Source organism: Zootoca vivipara, chromosome 6 (assembly GCF_963506605.1).
Source record: "Zootoca vivipara chromosome 6, rZooViv1.1, whole genome shotgun sequence".
Taxonomy (NCBI): domain Eukaryota; kingdom Metazoa; phylum Chordata; class Lepidosauria; order Squamata; family Lacertidae; genus Zootoca; species Zootoca vivipara.
The window spans coordinates 46,010,440-46,033,174 of record NC_083281.1 but is presented as its reverse complement, the minus strand read 5'-3'; the positions used below and the strand labels follow the sequence as shown (position 1 = coordinate 46,033,174).

The 22,735-nt window shown below is 44.6% G+C and overlaps 1 protein-coding gene across 1 annotated transcript in view; it reads left to right on the top strand.

The window, feature by feature from the left end:
- The window catches only part of PEPD (peptidase D), a 130,187-nt gene that overhangs the window by 70,940 nt on the left and 36,512 nt on the right, over positions 1–22,735 (top strand). The gene's annotated exons all lie outside the window — the stretch shown is intronic.

The window sequence follows — 22,735 nt, the reverse complement described above, 5'->3', positions numbered from 1 at the left end:
AAGCTGTTGGGACATCTTAGTTGCTTCCATCCAGTCCCAAACATATTTCTCGATTTCTGAACTTCTGAATCATAACTCCTGAATTCCATGTCCTTTGCCAAACCTGCACCGTTACTTGTCCGAATCAGGATCCCTTTCCTACGTACCTGTAACAGCCTCTATCTACTGTACATGTGTTGGTGTGTGAGGCAGGGCAGGGAAGAAGTATTTAAATAGACGCTGTAAACACACACATATTATTACCCTGCATTTCATGCTGGGATCAAGTAGCAGCTTCCCCCGTCCTGTTGTTGTTGTTGTTTTTAACTCTGGGGTTGTGTCAAGCTGGCTTTGCATATTCTCTCTCTCTCATTTGAACCTGGGACATTTCCCGAGTTGATTAATTGCCTTTTTTTGGCAGTGCCCCCTTACTCCCCCCAGTTATTATTACTATTTCAAATGGGCTGAAGATGTAAATTCATCTGGCTTTAGGAGCTAGAAAGAAAATGAGCCTTAGCTGTTGTGCTACGTCGCGTGTGCCTGAAGACATTGCTGGTGGCTTTTGAGATCAAGCGGCAGTGAAATAGCTTCTCTGCTGTGAGAACCGGAGAAATTCTTAAGCCGATAATGAGGAGTGACTTCCTTTTGATTTTCAGCGCTGGCTTTGCAATCTGTCTGTCTGCTTTTGAAGAGAACGGATTCCTCCCAGGGGAACAGGGATGGCTCCCCAATTAGCTGTTGCGCTCTGCTGGGGTGGCGTCTTGGATTTAAGGACTGGCTTTTGAAAGCGAGCAATAGGTCCTGCTGATGTAGAGCTTGAGAACCTTGGTGCCCCAGATGCAAGTGCAGCTGGAGACGATTGAAATGCTTGTATCATACATGTTAGTGTTTGCTGGATGGAGGACGTTCATAAAGACTGCATATTTGCTCCACATGGTGGGGAGAGAGCATGCAAGCAAATAGAGGAAACAGGATTTTGCCTTTTGCTCAGTCAGAATACGGAGTCTCCAACTGGACACTCTGAGCATATCCTCCCAAGTTGCCTAGCACATTATTTATATTGGCCAGACAATCCAACATCATTATCTGGTCATGGTGCAATACATGCACACATGCTTTGGCTTTCTGATGTGTGGCCCTGTGGCTGAATAGTTATCTGCTTTTCCCATTCAATGCAGATTAACCCCAACGCTCACAGAGCTCTGTGCATTCAGGAATTTCTCACAATAATCTCACAGTTGCAGAAGCACAGGTGTTCAGTGTGCTTTCAGTGACTTGAGAACATTTGCATGTGTATAATTATTGAAGAACATCTTACTCGCTCTTATAATCTGAAAGTGTGTGGATGGTGAAATCTCCAAAGCCAGACAGCAAACAAGTAAGATTTCTGGAGCTTCAGCTCTGCTGTAGCACTCTGGCCCAAAAGATGATTGGCAGAAGAAGCAAACTGAATGTGCAAAACAATTGCATTTTGTAAATGTGCTTTAATGTGAAAACAAAATTTAAAAAATCCTTCCAGTAGCACCTTAGAGACCAACTAAGTTTGTCATAGGTATGAGCTTTCGTGTGCATGCACACTTCTCCAGATACACTGAAACAGAAGTCACCAGACCCTTATGTATAGTCAGAGAGTGGGGAGGGGTATTACTCAGAAGGGTGGTGGGAATGGGTGATTGACTGATAGGAGTGGTAAACCTGTTGATGACTGTTAATGACTGTTAACGACTGCAATTGGTCATACCCCTCCCCACCCTCTGACTATACATAGGGTCTGGTGACTTCTGTTTCAGTGTATCTGAAGAAGTGTGCATGCACACAAAAGCTCATACCTATGACAAACTTAGTTGGTCTCTAAGATGCTACTGGGAGGATTTTCTTTATTTTGTTTTGACTACGTCAGACCAACATGGCTACCTACCTGTAACTAGTGCTTTAATGTGGTTGCAGAATTCCAGAGGTTGCAGATCTCAGCATTTCTACATGCAGAATGTTTTCAGCACAGAGCATGCCCAGCCCTCCTCCTTTGCTCAGGCTGCTTTTGAATTGTCGTCTGCTTATCTCAAGGCTTTGAGTATCTTCTAGTATGGACCCCTTTCTTCTTGGAACAGAGGAGGATGCTACAACAACCCCTAGTTAAAGTCCTGCTGGTAGGAAGAGCCTGATCTCCAAGCCTCCCTCCTGACAGTCGTTGCCTCTCTCTGGATATAATATAACCCCTGATTATCAATTTATATTAGTGATAGCCCAGCAACATGCTGGGTGGCCAATGAATGAACCATGGGATGGGCTGAAGCTACCTTGAGATATTACACCATCGTGTCAGATGCAGCCGCCACTCCATGCCCCTGTGGAGCTGTGAGCTGCAGCAGTGATCTGCCCTGCTCCCCATCTCTCTTTTTGCCCAGCACCTTGTCAATATGATTCTAAGGGAAATCCTTAAAGCAGGATTTCCCAAACTTGGGTCTCCAGCTGTTTTTGGACTACAACTCCCATCATCCCTAGCTTAGGGACCCAAGTTTGGGAAACCCTGCCCTAAAGCATCACGGATTGGCCAGAAAGCACAGTCCTGGATGCCGGAAAAGGTCAAAAGGTGGCTGCAAAGAGATTGAACATGTGCACTCCCAATTGTTCCTTTGCAGCTAAGGCTTAACCTTTTGAATGTGGTTTTGATGTGGTGCCTTTCCTTGTTGCGTTGCTTTCATCAGGGATCAGGAGCTCCCCAGCGTATCCTCTCCCTGATGAAAGCAGCCTGTCAGGTTATGCTGCTAAATTTGAATAGCCTCAAAGGTAAAGCTGCAGCTGCCGCAAGGGGGTGTTGGCGGCTCAAATCGGGTGCTATTTGCCGCTGCAGCTTTCCCTGCCCCACACCTGACTTCATAGGGCAGGCATAGGCAACTTGGCCCTCCAGATGTTTTGGGACTACAACTCCCATCATCCCTAGCTAACAGGACTAGTGGTCAGGGATGATGGGAATTGTAGTCCCAAAACATCTGGAGGGCCAAGTTTGCCTATGCCTGTCATAGGGCATCAGGCGATGGGCAGATGGGTGTGGCTTCGGGCCAGCAGTCCTCCACTGCTGTTTTCATGTGTCGTGTACATGGGTTTGCCCTGTCTTGCCTCAGCTGCTCAGTGAGCTTCATGGCTGAGTGGGAGTTTGAACCCTGGTCTCGCTATCCGTTGCCCAACACTGGCGCTCTGGTCAGCATCCGTAAAAGATGACCCCAAATCACAATACAGCGGGTTAGAGGAATAGGTAACCGTCTCGCTTTGTGGCATATAGAGATGTTCTATAGTTGAAAGCTACTTCCTGTTCCATATAAGAGGGCTGGATGGTGCAATCTGTACCTTTAGTCATCGTCGTCCATGGGAAATGATTGCCAGTTTTTGTCTAAAGAGCACTTGTTCAGGAGTAAGCATGGTCCATTTTTGTCAAGCATTGTTCTTAAGTGATTGGTTTTTCAGGAACGTGTACATGATACCTTCAGTTTTCCAGTCCAAAGAAATAGGTTTTTCAGCAAATAGCTGAAGAGGTGTTTAACAGACTCACACACACAAACACGCACTCGCCCTAGCCTGTCCTTGCTTTTCACGTGAGTCATTGGCCCTCTCAAATACCTCGCAATGCCTCAAACATTATTTTTCCTTGCATTTTTTTATTTTTATTTTTTGCATTCATGCGCTGCAATAATTAATTATGCTTGAGGTAGAACTGATTTTGTTGTGGGCAACAAAGGGGTTCTGTATGTACTGAGTGAATTTGTGTGAATATCATGAATGCTGAAGAGGTGGCATTAGCATAATGCATCTTTATTCTCGCAAACGGACTTTTGTGAGAGAGCCTTTGACTGTGTTTCTGTGGCTTCTTCTGTCCTTCCCTCTCTGATTTTCTTTCCAAGGAAAATGCTGGGCTTCTGTTAGTTTCCGGGATCCCTGTCATTATTTTGCAATTTGGAATATTTCATTCATGGGCTATAAAGCCTTGAAATGCTGGGTGTTCTGATGTTTACTCTGTTAATAGCCAATTCAGATCCCTAAAGTGAAAATAATGTTCAGAATGTTAGAGTGTTTACATGGAGAAAGCAATGATGGAACATCTTTGTTACCAGGAAAAATGCACAAGAATCAACTTATTTCTTTTCCCTTCCCTGGGCAATAGTGCCTTTATAAAGAGAGAGGGGGGAATGTTAGATGATTTAGAAATAGATGGTGGCAAGGCACAAACTTTGGCAGGGGTAATATATAAACCTATGTGTTCAGGGGAACAGCTCTGCAAATAAGTCAGCAACTTACTAGTCTGCAGACATTTTTACCAAACTTCCCTTCCCCACCCTTTCCTATGTTTTAAAGAAAGCTCCCTCTTTTCTTTTCAAGCCTGGAATGGCTAATGCAGGGGTCAGCAAACTTTTGCGGCCGGGGGCCGGTCCACTGTCCCTCAGACCTTATGGGGGGCCGGACTATATTTTGGAAAAAAATATGAACAAATTCCTATGCCCCACAAATAACCCAGAGATGCATTTTAAATAAAAGGACACATTCTACTCATGTAAAAACACCAGGCAAGCCCCACAAAAAACCCAGAGATGCATTGTAAATAAAAGGACACATTCTACTCATGTAAAAACATGCTGATTTCCAGACTGTCCGCAGGCCGGATTTAGAAGGCGATTGGGCCGCATCCGGCCCCCGGGCCTTAGTTTGGAGACCCCTGGGCTAATGTAATAAGGACCATCCAACTAGAAAAAGGCCAATAAATTTTCCGCATGCATTTGGAAGGGGCTCCTTGGAAGAGCCAAGAAACATGTGTAATGATATCAGGGTGCGGGGCAAGTGATAACATGCCAAGGGGGAGAGGGCAGCTTGCCATGGGTGCCTTGGAGGGCAAACCCCTTTTTCATAACACCTATTGCCTTTGGATATTCCTCCGATTTGCCCGAGCAAATGCCACCAAGTGACTAGGGCTGAGATGATCTTCTCATCTTGGAGTCTCTGAATGCCAAATAAGTGCAGAGACAGAATGAACACTAAGCCAGGGACTTCGCAATGCAGGTGAGTTTGGATCTTGGGTTTGTAAAATTAAGGTTGCAGTCTGAACCCAGATGATGTGGGATTCGCTTCCTACTTCTTCTTTTTAATCAAGGAAGCATTTAAAGATTAGCTGTGAGTCATACGGAGGTCAGGCAATATCTTGCAACTTCACATAATAAAAAGGGCAGTCATCGCTTTATTACATTTTATTAAACTTTATAGCCTGCCAGTCAGTCCAAACAAGACTCTCAATACAGTTTATCCAAAGCTCTACCTGGGGTGGGGGTGGGGGTTCTTTAGATAGTAATGTGTGTTGTTTCAAAATGTTGCACATTTTGGGCACCTCCTGCTCATCTGTCTCCGTGAGGCTCTAGAGTTCTGCCGTAGTGTCCTGCTCTGATGAAGGGAATTCAGCTCCCGTATTCAACTGAAAGTTTGTGAATTTTGATTGGTACATCTTCAGCTCAAAACCAACCACTTCTGTGAAAATTATGACTTAACCCCTTGGAGTCTTCACCCCAAGCGACGCTAAGCTTCTGTGGGCAATCTTGCTTGTAATCATCCATGCCATTTCCTCTCTCCAACCCTGCTCTACTTTCATGCTATGCATCATTACTTGCTATTTCTTACTTTCCCTCTGGCAGGCTTTATCTGTTCTTTGGGTTCTCTAATGTGAGAGAGGATGCCTCAGGCCTAGGGGCCAACCAAATGCAGCTGCCCTTGGGACTCCTTCCACACCACCTCCCAGGGCCGTCTCTAGGCCCGGGTCCAGTGGCGCGGGGCACCAGGCCACCAGGGGTGCCGCTGCGCTCGCTGAGAGGTGCAGCGGAGGCCGCCCCAGGCGCGCCTCTCAGCTGTTCAGCGGCTTCAGGCCGCTCTCCGCAGGGGCGTCGCAACAGGGGCGGGCAGCGCCCCCTGGCCCAGGGCCGGCCCTACAGCCAGGCTGGGTGGCGCTGGGCACCGGCCCTCCAGGCGGCAGCCGCGTTGTACCCGCCCACCCGCCGCGCTGGGAAACGGGGCAGGGGGGCGCCGTAGGGATCCGTTGCACCACGGCGCCAGGTATGCTTAAGATGGCCCTGCCACCTCCCCACCACCACTAGCCCTGCTTTGCACCTACCTTGAGTGTTTTTGACTGGCTGGGATGTGTCCTTGAATCCTGATAATGCCGTTTGCTTTCTTGTCTGGATGGGTGGTATGTGTGTAGGAACTAGCTTACTGTACAAAGGTAAAACAAACAAAAAAACCCTCTGGCTTCACCCATCACTGGCATTTGCCCCTTGCCAGGTTGGCCAGAAGGGGATGTGTCCCGCAGGTTGAAAAAGATTCCCCACTCCTGCTATAATGTGCATTGATGTGACAGGTATTAAATTTCTCAAAGCTTGTTCCTAGTAAAAATGCTATTTTGTAGTCAGTTATAGCAAGTGAGAAAGTTTGTAAGGGAGAAAGAGACTACAGGATGTGGCACATTAATATACATTGTGGATTTTAGCATTTTGTTTGTTTGTGACCTCTTATGTTGTTGTTGTTTAGTCATTTAGTCGTGTCCGACTCTTCGTGACCCCATGGACCAGAGCACACCAGGCACTCCTGTCTTATGGTTGTTGTTTTTTAATCTGTTGCAATCTCTAATCACTCCTTTTAAGAGTGTCTTGCTAGTGATTATATTGCAAATAGCAAAATTGACCTATTTCTCCCTGCGCAGAGCTATATGTCTGTGTTACATATACATTTAGCAAAATATGTCATTTTGCAGCAAACAGTCTTGTGATTGTGCCTAACCAGTTGTGACAGCAAAAGAAGCTCGCCTTCAGAATTGAATTTTAAAAAGTTATTGGAAGGTCTCTCTGCTAGTTTTCATGTAATCTAGTCTAAATCAAGGACGACCACCCCACCCCCACCCCCCCCCGGTTGCTGCCGTGGTACTGTAGCAGTTATTAATAATAGCCACTCTATACAGTTGCTGACTGAAAATCCATTTGCACTCTTTGCATCTAATCAAAGCTAGGGCTGAGCCAAAGAGCCAGAGGGTAGGGGGAGATTTTTATGAATGCATTTGTGGCAGTAGCAACAATCCCTTTTGCCTCTTTTGAGAATTGCATTGAAAGATGATGTCTGCCGATTAAGAGTTAGGGCAGCAGTGGATCAGTTTGGCTAGGAACATTGCACAAACATAACCAGTCCAGGAAGCATTGCCTTCACTCTGCACTGGCCATCTTTAATGGCATTGACATATTGTGGTGTCCCTGGTTAAGACACATAATCCCTGAATGTCTGGAATCGGCATAGAAAGGGTGAGTATCCCAAGTAGGAAAAGGAAAATGGGAATCAGCAGAAGGAACACAATGGTTCCTTCTTCCCTGCTTCCCACCCACCACTCAAACTGTTGAATGTCACATTAAGGAAAACATTTAAAAAGCCCTTGGGGAGAATTCTTCCTCTGTATCATCCCAGCATGGAGGATTCCTGTCTATTCCTATCCTACCAACACTACCACCAATTGTGCAGTTGTTTTGCTTTGTGTGAAAAAACTCTACTGTTATTTACTTACCCTTTCCACCATCTACCGGTATTTATATTACCAGTTGGTCTTAAAGCTCAGCCCCCCACCAGAAGCCTGTAATTTCAGCATGCAAAAAATGCATTTCAAAATGAACAAAGCAAAGCAAAGGGTATGTTATTTTGAAATATCAATTTAATAAAACTAGGTTACCTCAGGTTACATACGCTTCAGGTTACAGACTCCAATAATCCAGAAATAGTACCCTTGGTTAAGAACTTTGCTTCAGGATAAGAACAGAAATTGCGGGGTGGCGGCAGCGGGAGGCCCCATTAGCTAAAGTGGTACCTCAGGTTAAGAACAGTTTCAGGTTAAGAGCGGACCTCCAGAATGAATTAAGTTCATAACCAGGTACCACTGTAGTTGTGCTAGCTTTAAAGGATACTGTAGATTAGGCTGCTATTAATATAAATCAGGGTGTTTAATAAACTAGGTGGCTGGCTTTCAAAAGGGCAGTTTTGAGAGGTTCAGTTCTTCCCTCTATCTAAAACCAATTGCTGATTACTCTGTGACTCTGCATCCTGGTTACAGTGGTACCTCAGTTTGCGAACACAATCCGTTCTGCAGAGGTGTTCTCGCGCCGAGTCATTCGCTCGCCGAAGGCATGCTTCTGCGCACACACACGCTGCGCAGATCACTTCTGTGCATGCGTGAGCTGCGCAGATCGCGTCTGCGCATCCAACGCCGCGGAACCCGGATGTAAACACTTCCGAATCCGTGGCGTTCACAAACGGAGGTTTTCGTAAACAGAGGTAGTCGTAAACCGAGGTTCCACTGTAATTCTCTCCAAGGCCAAACAAGGAGTCCTATACATGGAGCCATCCAGTTCTCCACTTGCCTCTGGAGGCACTTGGGTTTCTATTCAGGACCCCTGCTGAAGCTCTCCCTCTGGTCCAGCATTTCACAGCTGCTTCAGGAATCCACTGCAACTATATATTCAAAACCTATTGCCCAGGACTCTACATGAAATCTTTGAGCTGTCTGCTTGCCATTAGAGACACCCAGGCTTTTATTCAGGGCCCTTACCAAAGTTCTCTCTCTGGTCCAGCAGTTCCATCGCTCCCTCGGGAACTCCCCACTGAGTTTTGGCTTACAAGGTCCCACCAAGGCTGTCTCCTGAGAGTTCTTCTCTTCACCACAGTTGCTCTTCTCTAGCCAGTGATTTCAGTTCTTTGGCTTTTTTTACTTCACAATCCCCAATGCCTCTTAAAGTCACATTGTCCCACCCCTGGCCAAAAGACAATTTGCTAAAGCTGTCACCTACGCATGCATTACGGCTGTCCAAACTGTACACACTGCGTACTTCCATGTACCTGACTGCGGCTTCGGTTTTCAAATTGGATGGAAGCTGGTTTGAGGGAAAGTGCATCAAACAGAACCTGCAGGATAAAGATGGAATGTGGCTAATGGCTTCATTGTCCTCTGTTTCAAACACCAGCAGTGGGAGCACACTGGAGCCAAAGTAAATGGTGGTGTGTGCATAATCTGGTCTGGGCTAGTTTCCCCCTTCTCTCCCTTCCCTGGGAAGCTATAGGTCAGCCTTCCCCACAGGTGGTGCCCTCCAGATGATTGGGGCTCTGTCTCACATCATTCCCCTGAGTGTTGGCTGTGCTGGCTTCAACTGATGGAATGAGCCCATCAACATTTGGAAGAAGGCTGGCTGGGTTAGCAGAATGTGCAAACTAATCATTGTTGCTTTTTCCCCCACCCCAAAATTCTGTTTTCCTAATTTTGTTTCCATAACTTCTCAGGGACAAATTGCCACTTGAGCTATTGCACAGGAAACTCGATTAGCAAACATTATAATTACTGTTTACTTAAAATAGACAGTGTGATGTTAAGCTCATTTTGAAATATTAATTATAATATTTTTCTCTGAGCACGAAGATATGCAATTCTGATCAGATCATAAGATCTAGTGAGGGTAAGTGGATTTTCCTAGCTGGTGTGACAGGCATTTATAAATATGTATATTCACATCTCCTGGCAGTCTTTGTGTAACTCTTTGGCTTGATGAAAGAACATATTTATTTTTAATTATTCAGAATCCAAACAAACTTAATGCATGTAAAGAATGCTTAAAACTACATCCACTGGTTGAGTGGGGAAGAAGAGAAGTTATGTGCAAACCCACCCCCACCCTTAACTGTTGGAAACTTTGTGGCACAGTCTCTGAGAAGAATATATAGGGCCCTGAACAAAAATCCTACTGGCTGTCTTTCAACTGTCTTTTCTGCTTTCTGTTCCTGGCTAAACTCTCTCGGCTTTCTGAGAGTAAATATTCTTATTTCATAGAATTCAGGCTTATAGTACTATTTTACTTTCCATATCAGCAGGTAAAACTTTTGAAATTTATTTTAAGTATTAGGAACGACAGCAAATAACCTTTAAGTAGCTTGAAAGTCATGCCTTCTGAATTTGCAAGTCTGAGATGGCTCTGTGCATACCTACATCTAGTTAGCTCTTGTTGACTGAATATATTATCCCAGCAACTAAGAAATGTGTTAGAAATCTAAGAATCCCAACAGCAACACCCAAGTTTGTAGCATGTTTAGACACTAGCAGTAAGGCTTACTTCTGAATAGGCAACCTGCATAGGATTTCATGGAGAATTATGTTGGGATAGTCATACAAACAGAAAATTGAGAGATTGTGTTTTCCATTTGGACCTGTTGCATTGTAAGGTTCATAGGTGTACTTGAAAAATATTTTGGAAGTCATCACTCATATGTCTCTCCCCTCCCCCAATGATTTGAGTAGTTAGCTAGGTATCCATGTGGGTTCCAGTCAAAACTGCTAAAGAAGAAAGTGCTAAAATCAGAAAGCCAATACAGTAGCTCTAACTTCCATAATGTACTTGTTTGCTTCTGTTGTACATTCATTGGCTTTGAGTTTCTGCTAAGTGTTCAAAGATGAATTGTGAATTCAGGCCGTCCAGATGTCATTCTGAGCTGCCTGGTGTTAATGACTGATTGCATCTTTTCCATTGCCAAACTTTTTCCCTATGATGCATGGGCTCTCCGTAGGTGATGGTCTTAATGGCTGACAGTTCCCTCGGCCTGTCTGTGAGCTCTCCAGAGTCATCCGTCTTGGGTCTGGCTTTCCAAAGAGTAATTCCATTGTATTGAAGCACCAAGTGTTTGAGATTCAGAAGACTATAAAATTGATTCTTCCATAAAGAGGTAATTTGTGGCAAATGGTGTAATCCTCTGGGCAGCCTTTCACTCATTCTGTATGTCCAGGGCTCCTAAGATGTAGGCAGAGAGAGATTGGAGGACCTCGCAGTCCAGTTGTGTTCTTGAAGTGCTTTCTTTTCTCCCACTCCTGGAACAGTAATTTATTATTTACCCAGAAGTGCACAGCTCCTTTTTCTTACTTAAAGGCAGCAGTGAAACAGATCCTCACAACACCCAATGCCCATTGGCCACATTGCTCTGCCTTCCCAAACTCCCCAAGCATTGGCACAAGGGAGCCCCTTTTTCCATTTTATCCATTTAACAAAATTTGTGTACTTAATCGTAAAAATCCTCTAAGATGTTGACGTAAAATATACATTATAGCTGCCACATTTGAAGGTTGGACCTCCGGGGAAAGGGAAGGAGGACAGATAAAAGAGAGTACTTCTTCATGCAGTGCATAGTTGAACGTGCTCCCACAGGAGGGAGCCACCAGCCATGATGGCTGTGTTATGCCACCACAGTTGGTGGCAGCGATGCTTCTGAGTATCTGCTGCTGGAGGCCACGGGAGTGGAGACTGGTCTTGTGCTCGGGTCCTGCTTGCGGGTTTCCCGCAAGCATCTGGTCGGCCACGGTGAGAACAGGATGCTGGACTAGATGGGTCCCTAGCCTGATTCAGCAGACTATTCTTGTGTTCTTAAGGACAAAGTGGCAAGTTCTTACTGGGAGAGACAAAAGCAGAGTGAGGGAGAAAAGGGAGATGAGACGTGGGTGGGTGGACATGTGTTTGTGTAAGATGGGAACAGAGTCGTTTGGCTCCATCCTCTTCTATTCATAGCCTCCTCCACCTTTACTCACAGCCCTCCAAGGGAATCCATCCCTCAATGGGGAAAAGGTTACCCACTGCTAAACACCATAGTTGAAGTATATCCTTAAGTGAGTTGAAGTATATCTGCTTTTCTTCATGACGGGAGAGAACTGGGAGGGGACATTCTTAGTGACATCAGAGCTAGCTGGACCCTACCTTAGTCTTGTTGGTGTTAGGTCCTTTCTAGGTAGTTCCTCTTCTCCCATGATACACTAAACCTTGACAGGATGTGGATTATTGTCTCCTTTTCAAATGATGGAAACATCTCTCCATTAGAATTTGCTACTTTCTTTTTTGGAAACGTTGACACCCAAATGATCAAACTGCTAAGGGGACCCCTTTTTCAGGCTGAACATGAAGACGCTGTCCTGGAAACGTACTCATTAGACCTGCTCAGTGGATGCTTTTCAGTACTTGAGAACGATACTCAAGTACCAAATAGGTCTCGCTTGAACTCTGTATGTCTCTATTTTTAGGTATTTGTTTAAAATACATGTCAGTAGAAAGAAACCCCCACTGTTTCCGGAACATCTCCTATGGTCTGCTGGGGATGAAGGCCTGATTAGGATATTTGGCAGATACCTTAACATAGAGACTTCTTGGGTCTGGAGGTGCAACATCAACTTTGAGAACTGGAAGAGTCCAGAATGATTTAAATGGCCGTAGTTGGCCAACCCTTCTGTACTAGTGGTGGAAGCTTTCTTTTCCCCCAAATGCATTGAAACAACTGAAGGATAGTTACAGGTAAGTAGCCGTGTTGGTCTGAGTCGAAACAAAATAAAAAAATTCCTTCAGTAGCACCTTAAAGACCAACTAAGTTTTTATTTTGGTATGAGCCTTCGTGTACATGCACACTTCATCAGATAGTGATGAAGGTATCTGATGAAGTGTGCATGCACACGAAAGCTCATACCAAAATAAAAACTTAGTTGGTCTTTAAGGTGCTACTTACTGGAGGGATTTTTTTAACTGAAGGATAGTAAGGCAACCTACGAAAATCTCTTCTGACACTGTATCAAGTACAGTGCAAGGGATGACTCGTACAATTTTATGCTATAGGCATACAAGTTCCAGTTTCATCTTGTCAAGTCTCAAATCACTGAATGCAGTAAAATCTTGACACTGGAACTGCAGTGCAATATAAGTAACCATGCTGGTGCTGGCAGCATTTGGAAATACATTTAATAACTATAATTTATCAAGTGTGTTGGGCTGTCCCAGGAAACCAAAAATACCCATCGTAGTAATGTATAATATTTAAAGGATGGATTATACATTAGCAGAACTGTGCGGGCCCTTGTGTTCATGCATTTGGAAATGTGTATTGTTGTGAGAAAATAAAACAAAAACAAAAAGTGAGTCTTTAAAGAGAGACTATTGTCCAGATTCTTTAAAAAAAACAAAACAGATCCCTAATGTTTAGTACCAGCGCTCTTGGAAATTCTGACTATCTCTGGTATTTGTGTTTTTTTTAGTATTCAACTGTTTTGTTGTATTGATTTTATCTGTGCTATTTTAATGAATGGTGGTCTATGAATGTTTTAATAAACAAATGAGGTTGAGCCACAGGTTCAAACTGGGAAGAAAATAAACAATTTGACTTGCTTAAATTGTATACTTTACCTGCAAATTCACCATCATCCTTGATATAGCCTTAGGTGATTGCTTAGGGTGTCATTTGCAAAACCTGTGCAAATTGATCATTGGAAATTAGAGTAATTTCATATTTGAAATTTTCACTCAGACATACCAACATTTTAATACACTCAATCAAATATGTATATAAAAATCCTACCTACAGTTCAGTATTTTGAACTGATGGCTGAAGGCAGACCTCGCCTGCCTCCCAAAAATTCCTTGATTGCATCCCACCCTTCTTTCAAGGCACTATGTGGGGGATAATGTTCTCTTTTCCTCTATGCACAACAACCCTACGAAGTCGGTCATTCAACGAACTCCATTCCTGAACAGAGATATGAAAACCCTTCCCCTCTCTTCCACACTGTACTGTATCTCTTGAGCTCTGTAGCGTTTGCTTCTTAACTGTTTCTCTCACCTCAGAAGGCCCATTTCTGTCCCTACTTCACTATGCAACTTTTTCTGCCCTCATAATCTCAGAATCCCATATCTCCACTCTTGTCGAGAATGACATTATAAAATTATTATTAGGACTGTGCTCATGAAATGCTGATTTTTGATTGTGACCCGGAGGTTGCAGAGGGACCATGTTGGCCTGGGATTTATAGTGAGAATGTGAAATTAAACCAGTATAATTTCCTGAAGGAAAAATACCATCTATATAGTCTATTAATGCTGACTTCTGAATCTGAATATATTAGAAGCAATTACACAGTGGATAGCTCTGCGCATTATTAATTTGATTGAAAGGTTTTAAACACAGTGCATTACTCACTTGAAATCCCTAGCAGCCTATTGTCTGTCTTTACATAATTCCTAGTGGCCCAAACCTATCCAAACAGGAGAAAAGGAGATGTAAAATTAATGTATGGTTATTACTGAAATTACCTCATAAATTAGTTAAGTCCCCCATCAAGGTTAAAATGAACATTATTACTCTGGGAAGAAGGAAAAAAGAAGTCTCAGAGGCTCCCATTCTGGGCATTACTTTTATTGGGGAAGAGTTCTGTTTTGGAAACGGAATGGATAAGTTAAATATTCCATCAATAATTCTGATAGCGGCAGAGATGACAGAATGGGGGGGGGGAGCAGAGAAGTGTTTTGTTCCATCGGACAGATGGTGCAGCGCCAGATGATTCTTTTGTTTCTCCACATTGTATTGCCATCTCATTGATGCCTCTCAAGGCTCCTTCGTTCATCTTGTTTTATTTAGAGCATTTTCGCCCCACTCTTTAGCCGAAAAGATTCCCAGAGCAGCTGTAAGTCAGTCCCCGCCCGCAGGCTTGCAGTCTATAAGACACAACACAAAAGTAAAAGAGGAGTTAGAGGGGAAAGCAAAGTTGAGGGCGGGGTGGGGGGGATGTTTGATAATGGCCAGCTGGGATGGAGGCAGCCCAGGTAGCCTGGTGCAACAGCTGCCTCCAGGTGACAGGTGAGGGATGTGCAAAGGCAGTCAATGGAACAGCCCTGCTTACCTTTTCTCTCTCTCGCACTCTGTCTTCTTCCGCTTTCTATTTCTCTCTCTTTCCCACTGTTGAAGGAGTCCAGGGATCATCAGTGTTTTGAGGACTAGCGGGTACGTTTGGAGTTTTGAGAAAGCCCTGTGAGCACCATCAGTCACTAAATGTCACCTCTGGGGTGCGTGGCATAAATGCCTGCTGTGGGGTGGATATAACACGAAATGGTGGCACGTCTGAAAAAGTAGAAAAGGTGACAGGAGCCCCAAATGGGTGGGCATGCTCCCTCCAGTCTTGTTTATTTTTGAGGGGATATTTACTGAGACCTTTTTGCAAGCACCATAGGAGGTACTGCTGGGCTCCAAGTTGGCAATCCTTGAAATAGTCTTGGTGGTGGTGGTGGTAAGGATTTATGTGAGTGGTGGTGGGAAGTTGGTTCCTGTGTTCTTAATGTTCTTAATACATTTTGTAAAAATACAGTACAGCCAGAAGCCACAAACCATACACAGCCTTTAAGGAAACAAGGGCAAAAGCCTGCAAGAATAATTCAGTTTTATTGTGTGTACGCTGCCTACAGGCCAATTACCCAAAGTCTATAGAGTTAACCAGAGTAACATGCTTGCATCAGATAACTTGCCATTGACACAGACTGATGTGAAATATATACAGTATAAATCTTACGCTGTCAGTTTGCTATGCATTTTAATATGTGCATCCAGAAGTTTTTGCTCTACCCCCGCCTTGTGCCAGAATAAAAATGTCTTCACTAGTCAGCGAAAGATAGCCAGAGGAAGAAGGGAGGGAGGGAGGGGGAGCCTGACTTCATGGGGTACATGACCTTGTTGGGGGAGCCAGTGAAAAAACATTGAATAGTATCCAACTAAGTCAGTACTAAGAACAGGCCTATTGAAATGGCCACTTCCAGCTGCTCCTGCTCCTGCTCCTGAATCTTCCCAGGAGCAGGAGGACAGATAGATTTGGAACAGTGGTTTGCAGAGGGGCATAGTTCAGAAGGCAGAAGCTGGGAAATACTGTATGGGGAACAGCTAGAAGAAGAAACACTGGAAGAGAGAGGGTTAACAGATTCACAGTTTCTGGACCTCATTCCTCCACCCAGCCCAAGGTCGAGAAGAGCTCAGAAAGTCTCAGAACAGAAAGCTCAGAGGGCACAAGCTCAGATTACAAGAGTAGGAGTGATGTAGATTAATAGGGACGGAGGGGGTGTGAGCCTTAATTAGGAGCACCGCCATTCTGGCCTCCTTATTTCAATGGATGTGCTCCAACATAACTGGATATGCCACTCTGTCACCGTGGGTCGTGCCTCCACCCTGGGTGGGACATCCCACTGATCTTAACAAAGGGCAAGTTGGTACATATACATGCAACCTCGAGATATTCTGGGGGTGCCCATTTCCTAGGTGTTGTTAGAAACCGGATGCTGGACTAGATGGTGCCCTGGACTGATCTGGCAATGTAGGTGACTAGGAAAAGGATGTACCCATACCTGTTTGGCATTTCACTCAAGGCAGATGGTCTCAGGTGTCCAGACAGGCTCAGTCCTTAAGCAGCGGAATTCTGGGGTCCCCTGATTTTGAGATAGCCCTAACCGTAAGGACAGTGGTGATGTGGCACTTCCGCACAGTGTTCACCTCAGCATGGGACTGTCACATGGCATGAATACGCATCATATTATGTGCAGGAGGTCAAAAGAGAGAGAGATTTAAGTCTGGGGGGGTTCTGTTTGGCAAACTAAACTGCCCTCTCCAAGTGCTGTTTTTAACTGTGGCAGCACCTTGCAAAAAAAAAAAAAGGTTTGCACTTTCTGCCCTTTTTCCCTAGCCTAATGCAGACATCAAGATTTCCCAGTCTCCCAGGTGTGGTTTAGAAAGTGGGCGTACCACATGGCTCATGCAAGGCTACATGCTCTTTCATGTTCCTGTCTCCTGTGCATGCACACACTCCCAAATCTGCTCCGTTTGCAGCATTCACTATACTATTAGAGTGTTGCATTAGAGATGGACCTGTAGCTAGAGGCAACTCCTTTGCATGCATCTCCATGCAGGGCTGGGAAAGATCGCTATCTGAAACCATGGAGAGCTGCTGCTGGACAGCATAACAGGGGTAGCCAATGTGGTGCCATCCAGATGGTGTTGGACTACAGCTCCCATCAGCCCCAGCCAGTGTGGCCAATGGTCAAATATGATGGGAGTTGTAGTCCAACAGTGGCTACCTATCTACTGAGCTAGATAAGCCAGGTGTCTTTGAGGGTTGTTTTTTTCCTACAATCAAGAAACATATGAATCTTTGTGAAATAAATATGCCAATGTCTGACTTGGGACAAGGCAGCTTCCTATCTCCACTGAACCTTGCCATGGTTAACCAGAGCTTAAAAACAGGATTTCAAGCAGGTTTGCAAACTGTTCCTCCACTTTGGAGTGAATCTCATAATTTAACTATGTGCTGCATAAAGAAAAGTGCTTTATTTTGTTTTTCCTGCATTTTCAAACATTCAGCTCCAATGAATGGCTCTGGGTTCTAGTGCTGTGAGAAGGCTTGCTTTGAGAAGCAGCTTGGTTTGAGGATTAAGTATCTTTTATCCATTGCAGCGGGCGAAGCTGACAAGATTCACTGCTTTTGTCTGTATCAGTGCATATGTGTATTGAAATGCCTTTATTTGGATCACAGCCCAAAAGGAATTACTAGTGATTCATAAAGGGAGAGTATGTATTAGGCTACAACTATTAAGGCATGTTTTATGTGTAACAGTAATTAAAATATAATTGAAATCACTATTTCTTCTAATTATTGGCTTAACATACTGCTTATTTAAAGAATGGGTGCCTATAAATGTCTCCTTTTTATATATATATATCCACGAATGGGTTCCTGGCAGCATCGTAATTAAAAGAGGGATTAGTTAACATACAATTTAATCATTCTGTCATCAAAGGATTTAGACCTCATTAATTACACGTTAATAAATAGTTATGAATAAACAAAAAAATCAGTATAAAATATGCCAATTGAGATCCAAAATTACAGTATTTAAAAACTAATAATGAAGCAGAGCTGTGAGTCTTAAGTCCTTTTGGTGTCGTCTCACTCTTATTTCATATTAAATTGAGTGTGAAATTGTGGCGTTGTGCTAGTAGCTACTTGTGGTTCTGTGTCATCGCTATATAACAAGCAGAAACCTATGGAAAAAATGTCTTGAAGGGGTGGGGGAAGGGACTCAGATGAACCATGTCCTCAGAGAGCCGATTCTCCCTCGCAACTTAAAGGATCATAGGTCTTCCTCCTCAGAAGAAGATTTCTGACTCTCCCATTGATCGTTCAAGCCACAGTTAGCCAGCATGATTCTCCTCCTCATTTAATCCTCACAACAACCCTGTGAGGTACCGGGTAGGTTAAGCTGAGAGACAGTGATTGGCCAAGGTCACCCAGAGAGCAGCTTCATGGCTAAGTAGAGATTCAAACCCTGGTCTCTCAGGTCTTAGTCTGACACACTCACCATTATGAAACCCGTAGGCTACCCCTGCTCAGTGGCGAAGCTGCATGCTCCGGCACCGAGGGGCGGAGAGCAGGCGGGGGCGTGGCTGACGTGGGTCCCGGGGGCGTGGCATGCCGCCCGCGGGGGTGTGGTATGTGTTCTGGAGGTGTGGCACCCAGCACAGTGTGTGGATGTGTGGCGCGTGTCTGGGGGTGGTGGTCACGAGGGTACCCCCCTCCCCGATGGTGCCAGGGGCGGTGCGCTCCCCCCCGCCCCCCCCGTTCCTCCGCCAGTGCCCCTGCTTAAACCAAGACAGGAGATTCTTCCTTGCAGCTTAAATTGGCTGTGCATTTGGAGCATACAGTGGTGCCTCGACTTACGAATTTAATCCGTTCCGAAGGCACCTTCTAGGAGTCTTGGAAACACAATTTCCCATAGGAATGCATTGGAAACGGAAAAATCCCTAAGTCGAAGCAACCCCATCTAAAAATTCATAAGTCGAAAAAACCCTATCTAAAACCGCCACGGTTTCCGTTCGGATGTCGAGAAATTCGTAAGCGTGCGGCCATTTGCCCCATTCGTAAGTAAAAAAATTCGGTTGTCAAGTCGTTAGTAAGTCGAGGTACCACTGTACAGCCAAGACCAATTTCCACCCACGGTTTCCCTTTTTGGTACCCGGATAAATGATGTCAAGTAGCAAGGATTCCAGCTTCCCTTCTGCTTAAAGGCCAACCTGTTTTATACTGTCTTCTGCTCATGTTCCATCCCAGTATGTAGGCAATGCACTTGTTTACCCACCCATCTGGGGTTTTGGGGGGAAGGGGGGGAATGGATGCCCGCTAAACCCAGTTTTTCATGCAAGCCAACAAGATGACCATTATATTTGGAGACACACTCCTGCTGCGGTTCATTTTAGCACCCCACACATTGGCAGACAGTACACCCACTTTACTAAACACTCTAGTTTGGAATATACCCACCTGGATGGACGAGAGAAATTGTCACTGCAGCCTTTGGCAACCTAAGTGACCTCCAGCTGTATTGGACTAGAGCCCCCATCAGCCAAAACATATGGAGGGAACCAAGTTGGCAAAGGCTGATCTGATGGGAGGATCCATCAAGTGATGCTATCTGTGGTGTTGGGGGATCTTGCTGTTCGACTAGGGAAGATGATTTACAATCCTCTATTATACAATTAAAATGCCAATTATGCCTCACCCACCTCTCCCCTCTCTTAAGCTTAAACGATCAGTTGGTTTTGTTGTCCGTAAATCACCCTTGATAGATGTCCCTGGGATGTGTTTTCCTTTTTGTTTTCCTTTTAATTTATTAACTCTGAGCTGCCGTTCCACCCCCACCCCCACCCTGTGGCACCTGTCCGTTTTCCAATTAAGCTTTGTCTCTCAGAGGACGTCTCTCCAGTTTCTGTGTGTTTTGTAGAAAAGAAGGGGAAATTGCATTGGTTTCTACTGCTTGGGTTTGAAGGTTTATGTACCATCGCTGCTTTAACTACAGTTTCCCTGTAATTGCTAACCATCTTTCATGTAGGCCAGTACAGACATAAAATTGTGGATGGGACATTGGCTAAGCCGTGGTTTGTAGTTTGTGGTTTGTCTCCCAGCCACTCAGGCCTCCTTGGCTTGGGGAGTGCTTGGGCTGGTCAAACAAACCATGGTTAAGCAAGGCTGTTGGGTTTGGACATAATGCCAAACCATAGTTAAAGCAAGCCATGGTTTACAGGCTAACAAGAAATCATGGTTAGTCTGCTTGGCTGGGTCCAAAAGTTAAGAAAAGCCACACTTAGGCAAAACAAACCATGGCTTAGTGTTACACATGAACTGGGCTATGCGGAACATGTTGCTGAGTCCTGCATTTCACCCTCTCATATTTTTCTGTCCTGTGTGTAAATCCCCCTCTCTTCCTCTTTTAGAGCTGCCTTAAATCTGCATCCAGCTTGTTCTAGCCATTGTTGGATTCATGCTCAAGCTTGTAGTTGAGGTTGGGCACTGTCATGTAAGCCCTGGATATATCAGAACAGTGGCTGCTGTTAACATCAGTGCAGGACCAATGCTGCAATGTGAGCCCTACTGGAATGTGGAAATTGCATGCCTGAGGGGTGCTTACTGAGATGACTGTGCTGGCCTCATGCTTCACAAGTTGGAGGGTAACTGTGTGACATGAGGAGCCAACCTCTGCTCTTGCAAGCTCCCTCGCTGCTCCTCATTTTTTCATGGTTTGACATCACAGAAGGGCAAGAGATTTCTCTGCTCCAGGCAGTTGCATTTCAGCTCCCAGAGGGTGATGGTGATGGAGATGAACAGCCAGCATGCTCATCTCCACGCCCCACTCCTCACAACTGGAACTCCTACGCTTCTATAACACCCGAATAAAGGCCATGGTGAGCTCCGAGGGTGTAAGAGGGACAGGATTTTCACATGAGATGGGAGAACGACCATCAAACAAATATTCTGACCATCCAAGGACATTAGATTTCCACTGGGCCACAAAGGAGGGTGCTTGTAAGTGTGCTGTTCAGAAGCAAATACCGGTACATTAAGTCTCCTCATCATACTATAGCTTGTGTCTTCAGAGCTGGTTCAACATGAGAATACCAGGAAAAATCATTCGGATTTTAATATTTTTAAGTTCAAGGTTGCCAAATGTTCCTTGTGCTGTAAGATGCCCTTAATTTTAACATGCTTCTAAAATACTTCAGAACACCCCAGTCCCTCAGAACATTGTGGATGATGCACCAAAGCTTTGTGGCGCCTCGCACTTTTGAAGCATTGCACTGTCAACCCAAATGCTTGTTAAGAGCTTAACTTGTTGACACGCTTGCTCCAAATTGATCTCCTGAGTTTTCTTAAGATCCGGGCTCTAAATTTAGCTAGCTGTTTCCACTTGTAGCACATTATCCGAGCCAGGCTCCTCACCGTGATAACTTCCTTTGATTTATTATTATTACTATTATTTTTGGAATCCATATCTCCGGTAGACTGATGAAATGCTTTCATTTTCCTAACTCCTGCCTCTCCCAAGGAAATGATTAGGAATCGTAGGCAGAGCCTGTATAAAAACCGGACCCTCCTTCTTTAAAGTTAATCAGTATAACCTTCAAGTACTAAGGGGTGTCGCCCTCAGCACACATTGGCTATTGATCAGATATAGCCAGGGTGAACTTTTCTTCCATTGTGTTGCTAAGGAGACGTATCTGAAGCGCTTCTACTTTTTAATTATGGATGTTATTAATATTAATAAGGTATCTAGTAGTTTCCGGTTCCTGCTTTCATGCTGGTGGCGTTTCCATTTTCTTTCCATTCCTATTGCAGAGTTTTGTTGATTAATGATATCTTAGCAGTGCTCCTTTTGGACCTGGCTGTTCAAGGCTATGATCCTGTAACAGAAGCACAGCATGCTTTGCCTATAACATCCTGGGCGGATGCCTGTCAAGTTTCCCCCGAAAACGTTTGTGAGGTTCAGCAACCTGTGAAATGTGGCACATTCATCGCCTAGATATGTGCATAATAGTGTTGGGACTGTCCATCCTAATGTCTCATTAAGCGGTTAGATAAATCTAGCCGGGTGTGTAGCTGAAGCAATATCTTAAATGTCCGTCTAATAGCTTGCATTTGTCGCAGCAGCTGCCAAAGGCTTGCAAACGTCTCTGAAATCTGAATGGGTTCCATTATCACTCCTTGTTAATGAAATGATTTTAATATTACAACAAATGAGGTCTTCCCCCCCTCCCCCCCCAATCCTTTCAGTATTAAAAGGGAATTGGATTGTAATTAGAGTATATTTCACCAAGACTGAAAGGGGCTCTAATATGTGCTTGACTCTTAAAGCAGTTAATCCTATATTAATTGTACTTTGGGTGCATCTGTCCTTGCCTGATGGCAGAGCATCCATCACATCGTACGTAGGGGATGCTGGAGCTCTTGGGGAGGCGGAAGAGCTCCTCCTGCTGGTTGCCTTGCCTTTATCGTCACGTGAAGAGCAACTGTGGTGGAGAAACGGGCAGTTCTTTGCTTCGGGAAGTCTTTTGAGAGAGAGAGATTTCTTCCTGCAATGGACTCCTGCAACTTCCCCTTTCCTCCCACTCCCACCTGTGGTCAAAGAAACCTCCAGGGTTTTGGAACAAAAAGAGGGAGAAGGAGGGAGCTTCTTACAGTGGTGCCTCGCTTAACGAATGCCCTGTAAGATGAAATTTTCGCTTAAAGAAAGGATTTTTCTAGCAGAGGTTGCCTCGCTAGACGAATTCGTTTTATGAAAAATTCGTCTAGCGAATTGCGGTTTCCCATAGGAATGCATTGAAATTCAATTAATGCGTTCCTATGGGCAATTTTTTTTAAAAAAAAATTCAATGCATTCCTATGGGATTCGCTAGGCGAATTTTTCGTTATAAGAATAGACCCGTGGAATGAATTAAATTCGTCTAGCTTCCAAAGCAAAGCAACAACCGGCAAGGTGGGGGGGGGGTCGGCTTTTGGTCATCTCTTGAATTGTTAATTGTTTAGCTTCAGTGACAAGGAAACTTTGAAGGT